At 58.8% G+C, this 15,128-nt stretch overlaps 1 protein-coding gene across 5 annotated transcripts in view; it reads right to left on the reverse strand.

Moving 5' to 3' along the window:
* Nucleotides 1-10,835, reverse strand: part of LRFN5 (leucine rich repeat and fibronectin type III domain containing 5) — a 42,140-nt gene extending 31,305 nt beyond the window's left edge. For 2 of the 5 annotated variants that reach the window (XM_086892396.1, XM_086892392.1), the window contains exon 1: nucleotides 10,735-10,820. The gene's annotated coding sequence lies outside the window, so the exon portion shown is untranslated. Of the gene's footprint in view, nucleotides 1-10,412; nucleotides 10,550-10,734 lie in introns of those variants that run through there. The other 3 variants (XM_086892397.1, XM_086892395.1, XM_086892394.1) reach the window with 2 other exon arrangements.
* Nucleotides 10,836-15,128: the final 4,293 nt, after the last annotated feature.

The raw sequence follows: 15,128 nt of genomic DNA on the forward strand, positions 1-15,128 counted from the left end.
TTATTCCACAGTTTACAAGTCAGTCTGTGGTCCTCAGAGATAATTCTGCTGTCAGATGCTCATGTTCCTCCAGCAGCGCCAGGCTACATGAGCTGGTTTTGTGCCTCTATTAGCCCACACATGCGCAGATCCTCCTTTTCCACATTATATTTGCATTCAAAACATAAAGTTTTGCTTGATCCGTGCTGCAAACTAAGTACAATTTCGTCATGAGATTGCATGGAAAACCAGAGCGGGCTTCTGACCAGCATTTATTATCCAGGACACTGAAATATACTGGTCTTTCTGGAAAGGTCTGGCAGTCTGGAAACATCTTTTCCAGCCACTTGTTCCCAGCCACACACTGGTGGTGTGCTGTCCAAGCTGCATTGTCTCTCACCTAGGAGAAAACCACCCCTTACTGAGATTTGAACTTTATTCTCCGAATCTGCTGAATCAGTCCTGTTCTACCCCAGAGTCACTCCTGCTCAGCCTTACTGATGTACAGGGTATTTTGTTTCTCCCCATCCTTCTGCTTCCCCCATCTTTCCTGGCAGACAGGTGCCCATCCAGTGCTTTGCTCTGATGCCAAGGCACCATGAGTCACCCACAAGCCCCTGAACTCCCCTTCCCAGAGGGAAAAAGGCCTGCAGCCTTCTGCCTCCCCTGGGCTGTCACAAGGCCCAGAGCAGAGGAATTTCCCGGTGGACAGACTCCCAGCACTGAGGACCCCCCTCCACACCATGGCACTCCTGCAGCAGCACCCAGGCCATGGTGCTACAGGAACATGGAGCAGCACATGGCAGAGCCTGAGCTGGGGACGGGGACTGCAGCTACCCACAGTCACCCACACAGGGGGCACAGGCTGTGCTTTGGACACCGCTCGGTGATGCAGGGCTTTCTGAGCCGTGCCAAACAGTAAACACTCAGCCCAGCCTGAAACCATCTCATAACAACAAACCTTCTCATTTCTACAGAATGACTTCTTCCCTATGAGAGTTGTGAGGCACCGGCACAGGGTGCCCAGAGCAGCTGTGGCTGCCCCATCCCTGGCCGTGTCCAAGGCCAGGCTGGACAGGGCTTGGAGCAGCCTGGGATAGCAGAAGGTGTCCCTACCCATGGCAGGAGGTGTAATGAGCTGTAAGATCCTTTCCAACCCAAACAATTCTGGGATTCTGTGACTCTGTAAAGAAAAATGTTAGTAAAAGCCATAAAAAAATCTCACAGTTCCATGTCAGGCACAGGGAGCTATAGGAGGGGCAGCTGCTCCCCTCAGCTCCTGCTGCTCTGATCTGGGAGGGGGGCAGAGCTTGAGACCAACCTGACTGGCATCCACATTTGACATCAGCAGGTCAGCCTGTCACTAATTGAATTATACCTGCATTACTTAATAAACAAAGAATACTCTCCACATTACAAGGATGTAATCCTTTAATTGGTTTATGAGCACAGAGTCCCATGGGAAGTGTCACAAATCCATCAGGATGCCCTGAGCACTGCATTTCTGAGCTGGAGAGATAACGAGTGTCATATGCCAGCAGTCAGCTCTGGGCTGAGCTAGAAAGGGAGCTGAGCCACACTCTACTCTGCTCCACACCACCAGCACACCCAGCACGGGTACTCCCAGCCCTGCTCCTGAGGGCTGTGGAGCTGCCACCACCAGCAGGAGCTGGCAGTCAGACCCCATCCTTCCAGCCCTCCCCAGCCCTGCAGCCCCCTCCCTCGCAGGCTGCTGCCCACCCCGGTGTGCCTCTTCCAGGCACAACATCATGGGCAGGTGAGCACTGCAGCCCCTGATCCACACAAGATTCATCGGGCCTTGCCAACACCCTGACTCCAGACACACATGGAGGGGACACAGGTCCTCCCCACCCATCATCTCACCCTAGAAATCCCCTTCTGCTGCCTCACACGACTTGCTACAGTAGACACAAACCAAAACCATACCAGTGAAACTCAGCACATTTCAAAAGCCTTGGCAGAGGGAAACCTCGCTCTGCAAGAGGCAGGTATCCTGCTCCATGATGCCTCATGCACACACACCTCAGCTCAGGATCAAGCCTCTGCCATACAAAATCCACTTCAGCATCTGAACCACCAGCACTGCAGCCCCAGCTTGCACTGCTGGCCACGCTGAGGGCAAGGACGGACTGGGGCACAGACACAGGTTGGCCACGCTGGAGAGCACAGAGCACATGGCACTGCTGGCCACGCTGACAGCGTGGAGGGAACAGAGCATGGGGCACAGGAGTGCAGCTGGGACCCACACACTCTGTGCTGTCCCTGCCTCATAGGGACACCCAGATCTCCAGAGATACATGTGCTGCTCCCCAGATGCTTGGGTTAGATTTTCTGTGCCTGGCATCACAGGAGCACCATGCTGTGCCCCTGGAGTACAAGCGATTCCTCTGATCCATGTGTGGTAGCTGTAACACTATTGTCCTTCACTCTCCTCCTTTAGCCTTCATCTCTCCTCACCTCTCCAGTACAAACCAGGGAAGAATTACTGACTATCAGGGAACCATTTGGATATCTTATTAACACCTACACCCAAACTCCAGATGGCAAGGAGCAAGTCCAGCCTCACCCCAGCATTCCAAGTCTCACATCCTACTGGCCACACAATTTCACTCCTCATTACTGCTCTTTATTTACTGTTATTATAACTTTCCAGATGGAATTTAAGTGCAGTCACAGGCTCTGTACATTGATTAGCTACTTTAATGCTTCTTAGAAGAAATGAAGCTTATTCAGCTCAGCGCTTTGTGCCTGTTGGCAGCACCACAGGAGGCCCTGGCAGAGGCAGCGTGAGCACGGAGGGGCTGCGGGCACGCGGCCGAGCGGCGCCACAAACACACAGCACTCACCTGAGCAGTTCAGCTGGGACCCATCTGGATACACAGCACAATGCTCATTTAAAAACTACTGTCCCTTCCCTTGGAAACCAGCACAATCCTCATCTGGCACTAACAGCAGCTGCAACCATCCATCCTGACCTATCCTGTCTTTTTCCATGGTGTTTATCGTGTTTTCCTTCTAGATCAGGGAAGGACAGGGGACTGCTTCAACCTACAGAAGTTGCATGTTTGCAGAATGCTTCTTAAATAACACAGGTTAAGCATGTCCAGCTCAGGGCAGGAGTGGGCAATAATGAACACAACAGGAATGCCAGCCCTTGGGGAGGCAACCTCTCATTTCAACCCCATCAGAACACTGGACTCCAATGGAGGGATCCTCGCTGCTCACCAAAGTGGGGATGCAGAGAGGGGAGGTGAACGTGGGACACCTGTGGGATGCAGCTGCACGTGAGCAGGGGGCTCTGTGCAAGGAACATGGAGCACTAGAGAGGAGGCTGCACCCTCCAGTCACTAAATGCAATCTTTGCCATGTACTTGTGCCAAGGACACAACTGTTTGCAGCAGCCCAACACACCAGGGCAGCAAGTGACAACTAGCCCACAAAGGAGTCCCCGTGCCGGCTCTGCTGGCTGAGCCTCTGAGGCCACGTGTCACCAGGGTGGCTGATTGTCTCCATGTTCATCCCATCCCTGGTCCTCAGCACAGCATATGGGGCCTGAATGTTACCAAACCCACATTATGAGGACAGGCTGTCACCTGGAGGCACCCGCAGCACATTTCTATCCCACCACAGGCCATGCCAAGGACTCCTGCACAGTGCCTGCTGGGAACACCCCGCTGCTGGACACCAGCAAACACCACTGGAGCCTAGGCTGGGGCTTGTGCTGTTATCCTGGTTCTTTACACCGTAGCTGAGAGATGCTCAGTTGTCTATGTCAGCCTGCCCAGGCTCAGTTGTGGCATTCAGGGCCATGGTGCTCCCCTGAGCAGGGTACTGTTGGTGTGCAGAGCCCTCCCTGCACACCTGTGACACTGCAGACTGTCCCCAAAGGCAGCCATGGCCACAGCTGAGGCTCCGAAGCAGGAAAGCAGCAGTCACTTCTTGGGAAGTGCAGTCTGGAGCCCGGTCCCCGAGAGCAGTGTCACTGCAGCTGGGCGCCGGCGGAGATGAGACACAAGGCTGACGTGTCAGGAGGAGCCACGAGCACAGCAAACCTGCCCACGGCACAGCGACACCAAACCTGCCCACGGCAACACCAAACCTGCCCACAGCACGCAGAGCGCAGCAACACCGGCTCCGCATGCAATCACAGCCGGCAGCAGAAGGCTCCCTGTGAAACACCACGTACCCAGCAGCACCACTGACTCACAGCTGACAAGGCGACAAATCCCGCTCGCCTTACTCAGACCCGCTCCCACGAGCCCTATCAGGGAGCTTTACATCAAGGCTCTCAAAAGTGCGTTGGAGAAAACGAGAACGACGCAGCTCCCAGAGCCCCAGCAGTGCTGCTGATGGCACCTGCCTTCCTGTGCCACTGGCACCTGCCTTCCCGTGCCACTGGCACCTGCCTTCCTGTGCCACTGGCACCTGCCTTCCTGTGCCACTGGCACCTGCCTACCTCTGCCACTGGCACCTGCCTTCCTGTGCCAACAGCACCTGCCTTCCTGTGCCAACAGCACCTGCCTACCTCTGCCACTGGCACCTGCCTCCCTGTGCCACTGGCACCTGCCTCCCTCTGCCACTGGCACCTGCCTTCCTGTGCCACTGGCACCTGCCTTCCTGTGCCACTGGCACCTGCCTTCCTGTGCCACTGGCACCAGCCTCCCTGTGCCAACAGCACCTGCCTTCCTGTGCCACTGGCACCTGCCTTCCTGTGCCACTGGCACCAGCCTCCCTGTGCCAACAGCACCTGCCTTCCTGTGCCACTGGCACCTGCCTCCCTGTGCCAATGGCACCAGCCTCCCTGTGCCACTGGCACCTGCCTCCCTGTGCCAACAGCACCTGCCTTCCTGTGCCACTGGCACCAGCCTTCCTGTGCCACTGGCACCTGCCTTCCTGTGCCAACAGCACCTGCCTCCCTGTGCCACTGGCACCTGCCTTCCTGTGCCAACAGCACCTGCCTTCCTGTGCCACTGGCACCTGCCTTCCTGTGCCACTGGCACCTGCCTTCCTGTGCCAACAGCACCTGCCTCCCTGTGCCACTGGCACCTGCCTTCCTGTGCCAACAGCACCTGCCTCCCTGTGCCACTGGCACCTGCCTTCCTGTGCCACTGGCACCTGCCTTCCTGTGCCACTGGCACCTGCCTTCCTGTGCCAACAGCACCTGCCTTCCTGTGCCACTGGCACCTGCCTCCCTGTGCCACTGGCACCTGCCTTCCTGTGCCAACAGCACCTGCCTTCCTGTGCCACTGGCACCTGCCTCCCTGTGCCACTGGCACCTGCCTCCCTCTGCCACTGGCACCTGCCTTCCTGTCCCAACAGCACCTGCCTCCCTCTGCCACTGGCACCTGCCTTCCTGTCCCAACAGCACCTGCCTCCCTCTGCCACTGGCACCTGCCTTCCTGTGCCAACAGCACCTGCCTCCCTGTGCCAGGGCAGACATTTCACATCCCAGGCAAACCCTTAACTCTGGCTTAAGCACAGAGAGCTAGCACCTCAGCCATGCGCTGCAGAATATCTGACTGACTCCTCAGTGCTGCTAAAGCAAGCCCATCCCAGGACCAGCAGCACCAGGGGACTAAGAACACATCCTGGGGATTCCTGTCACTTTCTCCACCGCACCTTTTCCTCTTCCTTTGTGTTTTCCTTGTGCACCTGCTGTCCCTACAGCCGGTGAGTCCTGCTGCAGGAGTCACAGAGCTGTCACAGCTCACTGTGGTGGGCTCCTGCTTTTCCACCCCCACGGCCAACTAGAGAGACCAGGAAGTTTAAATAATTGGAAATAAATACACAGGGAATATCAGCTGTTTGGCAATGAAACAATGCTGAGGCAGGGAAAACTGAAGAGTTTTATCTGTCTTCAATCCAAAAGAATTCCAACGTGATCTCTACAGAGAAGCCTAAATAAAAACTTCAAGGGAAAAAAAGATATTCCACTTTGAAGCAAAGCTACCTAATCATATGTTTTCATGGAAATGTTTTGCCATGAGACAGTTCTTGGGGAGAAGCTTCATCTACAAGAGCAGACTCAAAACCACAGCATTGGACACGAGCTCTGTAGCATTGGGAACTCAAATACCCCGAGGTCCCACTGGCCTTGCACTACACAATTAGAGGCACCCACCAAGGCTCCCATTACCACCTCAGTTAGCCATTTGACAAACCACCTTCTATATTATCCAGCTTGCTCGAAATAAATACGATTTGTAGAGCCATTTATTCCATGGAAACACAAAAGCTGCTGCCCAGCTCAGGCAGAAGGCAAGGCATGCCCAGCCTACACCTCAGTGGCCAGCGAGCCAGGCAGGACGGGGCACACGGGCAGAAAGACCCTTGGACACCACAGCCACCCTCACACCACCTAAACAGTTCATCAATTAGGCACAATGCCAGGTAAACCTGTGCCCATCATCATGGGCAGGACATGGCTCCTTGGCACCACACCATGTCACCACGCTATGGACCTCTGGCTGGTGGAGCCCAGAGCCCCAGCCAAGGGACCTGGGGAAGTCTGTGGGATCAGCACCTGTCTTTGGCTCAAGGGGCTCTGGGCCATGGCCTTCTCCAAGAGCCCTGTCTTCTCCTCTCCTCAGCTCACCTTTTCCCCTGTGAATACCATCCCCTTTCCCCTCCTCTGCAGCCCCTTAGTTCCCCAAGAACCGAGAACAAGAGCTGCCACAGAAAACAAAATGATGGCCATGACTACTCCATATCATGCTGCAGGCTCTCAGCCATCACCGTCACCACCACCCAGCCAGCCAGCCCATGGGTCACCTGGGGATGTGGCTGATGTCTCCACCCCCCTCAAGCCCCACTGAGACCGACAGCAGCTCCAGAGAGCTGCACACAGGGACCCACCCCTGCAGGGGCTCTGTCAGAACACCCTTCACAGCCTGCATCTGGGCGCTGCAGAAGAATTCCACAACCTACATTACCTCAAGATTTGTCATTTTGTTTTCAGAATGACATCTCAAACTCCAGAGTACCAGAAGGTATTTCTGACTAATTTGAAGCAAATGTTTCTATTTTGCTGCAAAGTGCATGATTATTTGATAAAAAATTTCTAGAAAGAATGGTTCACTCTTCAGCAACAAAACCTTAAACTTTGGATGAGGTTTGGATTTGGTTTTCCAGGCTTGAGCATGTCTCCAGTGCTGCTTCTGTTTGACCACATTTCTCCCTGCCACCTAGCCACACAGAAAACAAGCTTTTGTTTCCAAAGCGTTTGAGGTAACTACTTCAAGAATAGTTTTTATTTAAAACAAACACACACACAATAAGCTTCTCCTAGCACAAACTTCACCAGATAGCGTCAGCAAGCATGTTTCAATTGCACGATATTGAAAAGTGATTTTACTACTAGCTAGAAAAGTCTGAAGACTGCAGTGGATATATTTAGATGTGTATAAATAGACAACACTCAGTGATGTCTGGTCCAAGGAGTACAAATCTTCCCTAATGCATGGAATATGCCTGGCCCAAAACGCTTGAGCAGCACTTACACAGCCTTTTCAGTCTGGCTTAGGTTCTGAGCCCACTAATAGCGAGGCCATTAGAGCGGTGCTCGGGCCCAGCTGCTTGTGCAGGGAATATGCAAAGATTGCACTATAAAACCCAGCCTGATACCACATCTGAAAGCACAGGCAGTATCGATCAGCAATGGAAAGCCATTAGCTCTCCAGCCTCTGAACTATCTCCACGTGCCCCAGCGGAGGGACAAGCCCTCCAAGCACCTCAGGATGCTCCACCTGCCCCAGACAGGCACCCTGTGTGCCAAGGCTAGCCTTCCTGATGCACCTGTCTTCGTGTCCCCTCTAATCTTCCTCCAAAAACTGGGGAAGATCTGTTTTTTCTTGCCATGCTGCTCAGCCTCCTCTCTTTTTGGGTTCCCCACATTCCCAGCCAGCCCAGCCTGTGCGCTGGGCAGCCACCTCTCATCCTCCTCCCCCTGGCCTCATTCACACCTTTGATAGCCAATGGGAGTCTCTCCAGACAACAGACCTGCATGAAAAATTCAAACCAAGCCCCTGAGACACCATCCTGAGCAGTGCTGCAGTCAAGCACAGCTTCTCTTGGTTGTGAGGACAATGCTCAGCCCACCTGCTCTCACTGGGATAGGACAATCTGGAGCCCATTTCTGCAGCCACATATGCTTGGTGGAACAAGACAATCCAAAACCCGCTCCCACATCTGCATGTGTTTGGTGGAATGGGTCAATCTCAAGTCCCCTCCTGCAGCTGGAAGTGTTTGTTGAACAGGCGAACTAGTTCAGCTTTAACTTGCACTGGATACCTGAGATATCCAGGATTTGCTTTCACTGACTGCCCTGCCACGATAAAAACAGGAACTGCTCTTTGTGAAAGCAGAAAGATGAAGTAATATGCCAGGAGATGTATCTTAGAGAGGCTTGTAACTGGAGGCCAAACCGGCAAGCTCTGGTGCGCATTATGATCCAGTCTTACGCATTTAAACACATTTATTATGCATTTAAACAAATGCATAATCCCTTGAGTACGGTATATATTTAGCAACATGGATTGGGAAGGTGTTGGGCACTGAGAACACTCAGTGTCTGGTATGGCTGCTTGTGCAAAATCAAACCTGACTCCCAGAGCAGCAGTGGAATTGCCAGGCCTGGCACACCTCTACCTGCCAGGACCGACTCCAGCAATACCACAGAGCCCACAGCTCTGAGGTGTGGCCTGTACCAGGACCAGGGTGCCCACTCAGAGTCCTTGTGGCAGCACACACAGCCCCAGGCACCGAGGTCCTGGCAGCTGGGATGCAGTCCTGCCACACCAGGACAGACGGGTTCCAGCACACACAGTCCATTTGGGCAGCACTGCCCCGTGCTCCTGGACACAGCCATGGCCAGGATTGCTGCTGCCAGACCCCTCCATCTGCAGATGTACAGCTGGAACCAAACAGGCTTCAGTTCCAGGATGGATTCATTTTGCCTTGCCAGTGTCTGGCTGTGCTGGCCTGAGCGGCCCTGGACGCACAGCGCTCGCTGGAGGATGCTGAGAAGGAGCAAGCTGACACCACGTGTCACACAGGAACATGCGAAATGGAAGTGTGGGTGGGGAGCATCACCAGCACGACAGCACGATGGCCAAGGGCAGGGACTCCCAGCCTGTCCACTTCCACAGCAGTCAGGCAAAGGCCACACAAGGCTGGGCTTGGCTAGGGTCACCTGCTGTCCCACCCCTGGTCTCCAGCACTAGTGAAGCCGGGTTCATGACCACACTTGGGACCAACTCATCCCTCTGCTCCACACACACAACATAATGAGTGCCCCGGAGATGCAACAGACTGGGAGGGAGGAGGCGAAAGTACAGGAAGGAAAGAGCTGCTGTCCCAGGATGCAGAGAAACCGCGGAGCCAGCGTTCCCCAGTGTGCGCTGGGAAGGAGCTTCCCCGGTACAGCTGGCCCACACCAGCCCGTTCCCGCAGCCGCTGCCGGCCGCAGCCGGGCTCCCGGAGCCGCCGGGGCTGATGCTCCGACACCAACATGGCTGCGAGGCTCCGCCGGCTTCTCCGCCGCTGCTCTGCCATCTCCCCAGCGGGAACCCAGCGGGGAAGGTCCATTCTGTCCTACATTCCTTCTTCCGCACACAGCGGTGTTCGCCACGGAGGCGGCGGGGGGAGGTTGGAGAGCGGGGCGCAGCCGCATCCCGGGACACAGGGAACCACGGCGGCCCTAGGGAGAGAGCCGCGGGGAGAGCGGGGTGTGTGTGTGAGTGTGTGTGTGTGCACTGTGTGTGTGTGTGCACTGTGTGTGTGTGTGCACTGTGTGTGTGTGTGTGTGCGTGTGTGTGTGTGGGTGACGGCCAGGGCCGGTGGGACGGGGCGGGGGGAGCCGCGGGGCTCCTGCGCCCGCTGGCAGAGGCGAGCACCCCCTGAGCACCCCCGGAGCACCCGCGAGAGCGCCCCGGGATGGCTCCGCGCACGGCGGCGCCTCCGCCCGCCCGGGCAGCGCCGCAGCGCCAGCGGTGCCGGGTAACCGGGCGGCGGCAGCGCGGCGCGGAGGGGGCGGCGGCGGCGGCACGGGCGGCCCCGCAGCATCGCAGCCTGGCAGCATCTCCGGCCCCGCAGCATCCCCAGCCCAGCCCAGCCCAGCCCAGCGCGGGCGGCCGCCGGCGCCGTCCCGCGGGCAGAGAAGGCAGCGCGGCCGGGCCCGGCCCGGCCCGGTCCGGCCCGTCCGCGGAACACCCGCCCCGCCGCTCCGCGCTCCCCGCGGCCGCCGCCCCCCGGGAAGGGCGTCGTGCCGGCGCCCCCGCCGTGCCGTGGGGTCATCCTGACCGGGACGTTCGGGAGCGGCCGGACCGCCCCTCACCCCCCCCCCGCCGCCCCGTCCCCTGGGCCGGTACCGCGGTGCAATGCAGATGTGCCGGGCGCGACTCCCCTCGCGTTACCTGGTGCCTCCGGGGACGGGCGGCGGCCGGAGCGCGTTCCCTGCGGGTGCGGCCGCGGCCGGGCCCCGGCGGGCTGCGGGCGCTGGCGGCAGGCGGGCTGCCCGCCGCTCCGCCCCAAGCCGGCGCTCACCACCCGCATCCTACCGCGGGTCCGCGGCGGAGCTGCCCGCGGCCGGGGCGGGCAGGGCGGCCCGGGGACGGCCCCACGCGGCGGCTCGGGCGGGCGGCGGCACACGCACACACGCGCGGCGGGGGCGGGAGGCGCGGGACAACCCGCCCGCATCGCCCCGCACCGCCCCGTTTTGCTCCCGCCGGCGCTGACCTTGTCGTGTACCTGCGCCAGGTTAATCCTCGCCAAGCGCTGCCTCTCCGCACCCCACTGCGGGATCCTGCGTGCCGGGCGCTACACTGGACGGACGGACGGACGGACGTGGCCGAGGTGCGGGCAGCCCCGCCGCCGGGCCGGCGCCTCCCGGGTGCGGGTGCCGCTAGCACGGGGCGGCCGGCGGCAGGGCCATGCGGCTCCGCGCCGCTCCGCGCCGGGTGCGCTCAGGCGGAGCAGCCGCGGCGGCGGGCGCTGCGGCGGGGCAGAGCGGGGAGCGCGGCGCCCGCGGCTCGGCCCTCCGCGGCGGCGGCAGCTGCGCCCATCCTCCGCGCCGCCGGCCTCCGCCCGGCCCCGGCCCCGGCCGCGGGCAGCCGCGCCGCTCGCTGCCGCATGGAGCAGCCGCCGCCTCCCCCGCGCCGCGCCGCGCCGGGGCGGGCTGGAGCAGCCGGGCCCTCCCCGCCCCGCCGCACGCACGGCTGAGCCGCAGCCGCCCGACCGCCGCCGCGCAGACGTGCGGCCGGGCCGCCCCCCGCCGCGCCGGGCTCGGGGCTGCGCGCCGCCGGGTGGGACCGGGCACCGGCACAGATACGGACACGCCTTCGCCTGCCCCGCCACGCCGAGGCCGGGCGGCGGCGGCGGGCACCGAGAGCGGGCGCGGCCCTCGGGGCGCCCCACAGCCCTCCCCCAGCTGCCGCCCGGGACCGCAGGTCCGGAGCGCACGGCGGGCGGGGGTGGCCAGGCTGCGGGCCGTGCGCGGGAGTTTGAGCTGGCCGTCGATCCGGCAGATGCAGCGGCGGAACCGTCCCGCGGCGCGGAGCGGCCACGAGGGCTGGGAGCGCGGCGGCGGCTCCGCTCCGCGCCGCCCGGCACGGCGAGGGCTCCTGTCCGCCCTCGGGACGCGCAGCTGCCCGCATCCCGCCCGCGCCCTGCCGGCCCGAGGATCGGGACTGCAACACCAGGCTTCTAGGAGGGGATGATCCTGGCAGGAGAAAGAAAGGCTGGGTCATCTGTGGGGGCAGTAAATTGGAGCGCTTTTGGGGATTGCGACATCGTTACCTGTCTCCTGGATCTCTAACAGGGAGGAGAGTGCATTTCGTGCTATGGAACACTGACACGCTTTTCTAGCGCTCTTTTGTGGGAAATCACCGGGGTTGTTGCAGGACCCGAAGAAGAGGAGCTAATTAACGAACCTCGTCAGCGGCCAGTGACCCCGCACCTGGAGGGATGTGCAGGCACGTTCCCTGCCACCAGTGGGCAATGGCCCCGTCTCCCCCGACACCCGCCCCCTGGGATGGAGGCAGCTGCCGGCTCCTCCGGGGCTGCCCCGCAGCTCTGCAACCGGACCAGCCCGTGTGGCCATTGCTGCTGAGGGTGCAGGAGAATACCCATCAACTGCTCGGCACGCTTGGAGGCAGCAGGAGCAATGTTTCTGGGATACACTGGCATCTTCTCCCTGGGGACGCACGTGGTAGGAGCCCCATTCCAGAAACGGGAAGATGCAGTGGCAGTCCTCACGCCTCTCTGCTGATACCATGCCAAAGTTTTTTGTGCCTTGGGATGCAGCGTCTGGTATCGATAAGGGTGAGAAGAGGGAACACATCAGTATTCCTGGGCTCAGGGCTGTCCATGTGACCTGAGAACTTTGAAGTGGTCTCCACAACAGCCTGTGACCCTGGTCTCACAAGGAACACAGCTGCCAGAGCCACATCATCCTCTCCCTTCTGACAGCCTCTGAAGCTGTCCAGGGCTGAGATGCCAGGCTGGGCCTGAGTTAGTGTTTACCTCCAAGTACCAGCTGCTGTTTCACAGAACTAGTTCAAGCTGTTACAGGGGGAGAGAGGCTGGCAGGAGGAAATGAGTCTAAATCTTCTCTCCCTCGAAGGAAAGCTCACATCAGCTGGTTTTTCTGGGGTGATCTCTGCCCCACACTCAGTCCTTGCACTGGTCTCCTTTGAAGCTGGAAGCAGTGTCATGCTCAGCCCTGATTTGGTGTTCACATTGTGCTCCCCTGTGGAGAGAGAAGAGAGAAAGATGCTCCCTGGTAAAACATCTGTGGTCTTGGCTGGTATTCACCAGTGTCCTGGGCTTCAGGTTCAAGTATTTGCTGCTCTGTCAGTTCTCTGCTGCCCCAGAAGCAGAGGGCTGGAATGACAGTGATGCCAGCAGTGTGGCTGGCATTGGAGGAGGAGACAAACATTGGGGTACAGCTTCTCTGGCCATAGGAACATGGAGAAGCTCGGTGGAAACTCAGTGGAAGCTGGTGCTCAGAGCCTGGTATGTACTGGGGGGTGCACTGGGTTGCACCATCCAGCACAAACACACTGTGAGGGCTGGTTCAGGACCACTCTGAACTGGTACCAGTACAGCACAGCCCAGGAGCTGCAAAACCTTGCAGCTAAAGCAATGTCCTGTGCTCTCTGGCTGCAGGTGTTTGAGTGAGGGCTGCTGCATCTTCTTTGTCAGCCTGAAATCCTTCCTGGACATGAAACTGAGATGACAACACCACCTAGTTAATGTACCCAGTGGGAAAACCGGGGTATCTAGGAGTGTGGGAACTGTGGGTATGCTGGGGAGCTTCGCTCACTGATGGCTGGGATGGAAAGCCCACTTGTCTGATCCTGGACCCAGACCTAAGTGACCGTGTGTGGCTGCTATGCCGTGCAGGTGTTACCCTGAAACTGTTCCCCTCCCTCTTGTTCACTCCTCCGCTGGGGCCTCTCCTGGGGTCTCTGCTGGGGTGTTCCTGGCTGCCCCCGGTGACTCTGGGGGCGGTCTCTGTGTCTGAACTCTCTCTTCCGTGCCCAGGAATAGGCTGTCTTGGGACAAACCTCAGTGCTCTGGGAAGGGGCAGGTCTGTGTCCCTGCGTCGTTATTCCCCGTGCCTGGCAGTGTACCTCATGGGCAGCACTCTCCTGTGTGGCCCTGGCACTGGGGATGCCTCAGGATTACTCAGGTGAGCTCTCACCTAGCTCTGACCAGGATTCACCCTGCCTTGGGAACCCTCACCCTGCTCAGGCTCAGTCACCTCCCCTATTACCCTTCTGAAAAAGCCCTTGATGGGGGGTTTGTCTTGCTCTCAACTAGTGTCAGAATGTTTTTTTCTACTGACAGAACTCCTTAACCTGAAATCTTTTTCCCCTCAGAAGTAAAATTTTAAAATTATTTCATTATTTTTTTTATTTTTTTTTCTTCTTTCTGACATGAAATCTTGAGGAAAGTGCTTTGTTTAAATAACACACAGAGCTCTTTTATGCACTTTCTAACCTTTGGTCACCTCCGGAAGGAGGCACCTGGGGCCTGAGCACGGCGTTTCGGGCTGTAGCTGCTGGCCACAGGGTGCCACGCTCAGCCAGCCCAGTGCCCTCACCACCCCCGGTGCCACAGGGGTGCCCGTCCCTCATCCCTTCCGACCTGCTGCCAGCCCCACACAGAGCCGAGCAATGGTTCCAGCTGTGGCTGGAGCCAGCAGCACCCTTGGCAGCTGGACTGCTGGGGCAGGGGAGGGGTGCTGCCAGCTGGGCCATGGGCCGGAGCTGTTCCGATAACGTCACCCTGCACTGAGCAGTTTCCACCAGCACCAGCACCAGCACCAGCACCAGCACCAGCATCAGCACCAGCACCAGCACCAGCACCAGTATCAGCACCAGCACCAGCACCAGCACCAGTATCAGTACCAGCACCAGCACCAGCACCAGCACCAGCACCAGCATCAGCACCAGTATCAGCACCAGCACCAGCACCAGCACCAGCAGCAGCACCAGCACCAGCACCAGCACCAGCACCAGTATCAGCACCAGCACCAGCACCAGCAGCAGCACCAGCACCAGCACCAGCACCAGTATCAGCACCAGCACCAGTATCAGCACCAGGACCAGCACCAGCACCAGCACCAGCACCAGCACCAGTATCAGCACCAGCACCAGCACCAGCACCAGCACCAGCAGCAGTATCAGCACCAGCACCAGTATCAGCACCAGGACCAGCACCAGCACCAGCACCAGCACCAGCACCAGTATCAGCACCAGCACCAGCACCAGCACCAGCAGCAGTATCAGTATCAGTACCAGCACCAGCACCAGCACCAGCACCAGCACCAGCACCAGCACCAGTACCAGTATCAGCACCAGTACCAGCACCAGCACCAGCACCAGCATCAGCAGCACCAGTACCAGTATCAGCACCAGCACCAGCATCAGTACCAGCACCAGTACCAGCACCAGTACCAGTATCAGCACCAGCACCAGCATCAGTACCAGCAGTACCAGCACCAGTATCAGCATCAGTACCAGTACCAGCACCACCAGCACCAGCAGCAGCACCAGCACCAGCACCAGCAGCACCACCAGCACCAGCACCAGTATCATCATCAGTACCAGCACCAGTATCAGCAT

Source organism: Cyanistes caeruleus, chromosome 6, assembly GCF_971803275.1.
Source record: "Cyanistes caeruleus chromosome 6, bCyaCae1.hap1.1, whole genome shotgun sequence".
In the NCBI taxonomy this organism is placed as follows: domain Eukaryota; kingdom Metazoa; phylum Chordata; class Aves; order Passeriformes; family Paridae; genus Cyanistes; species Cyanistes caeruleus.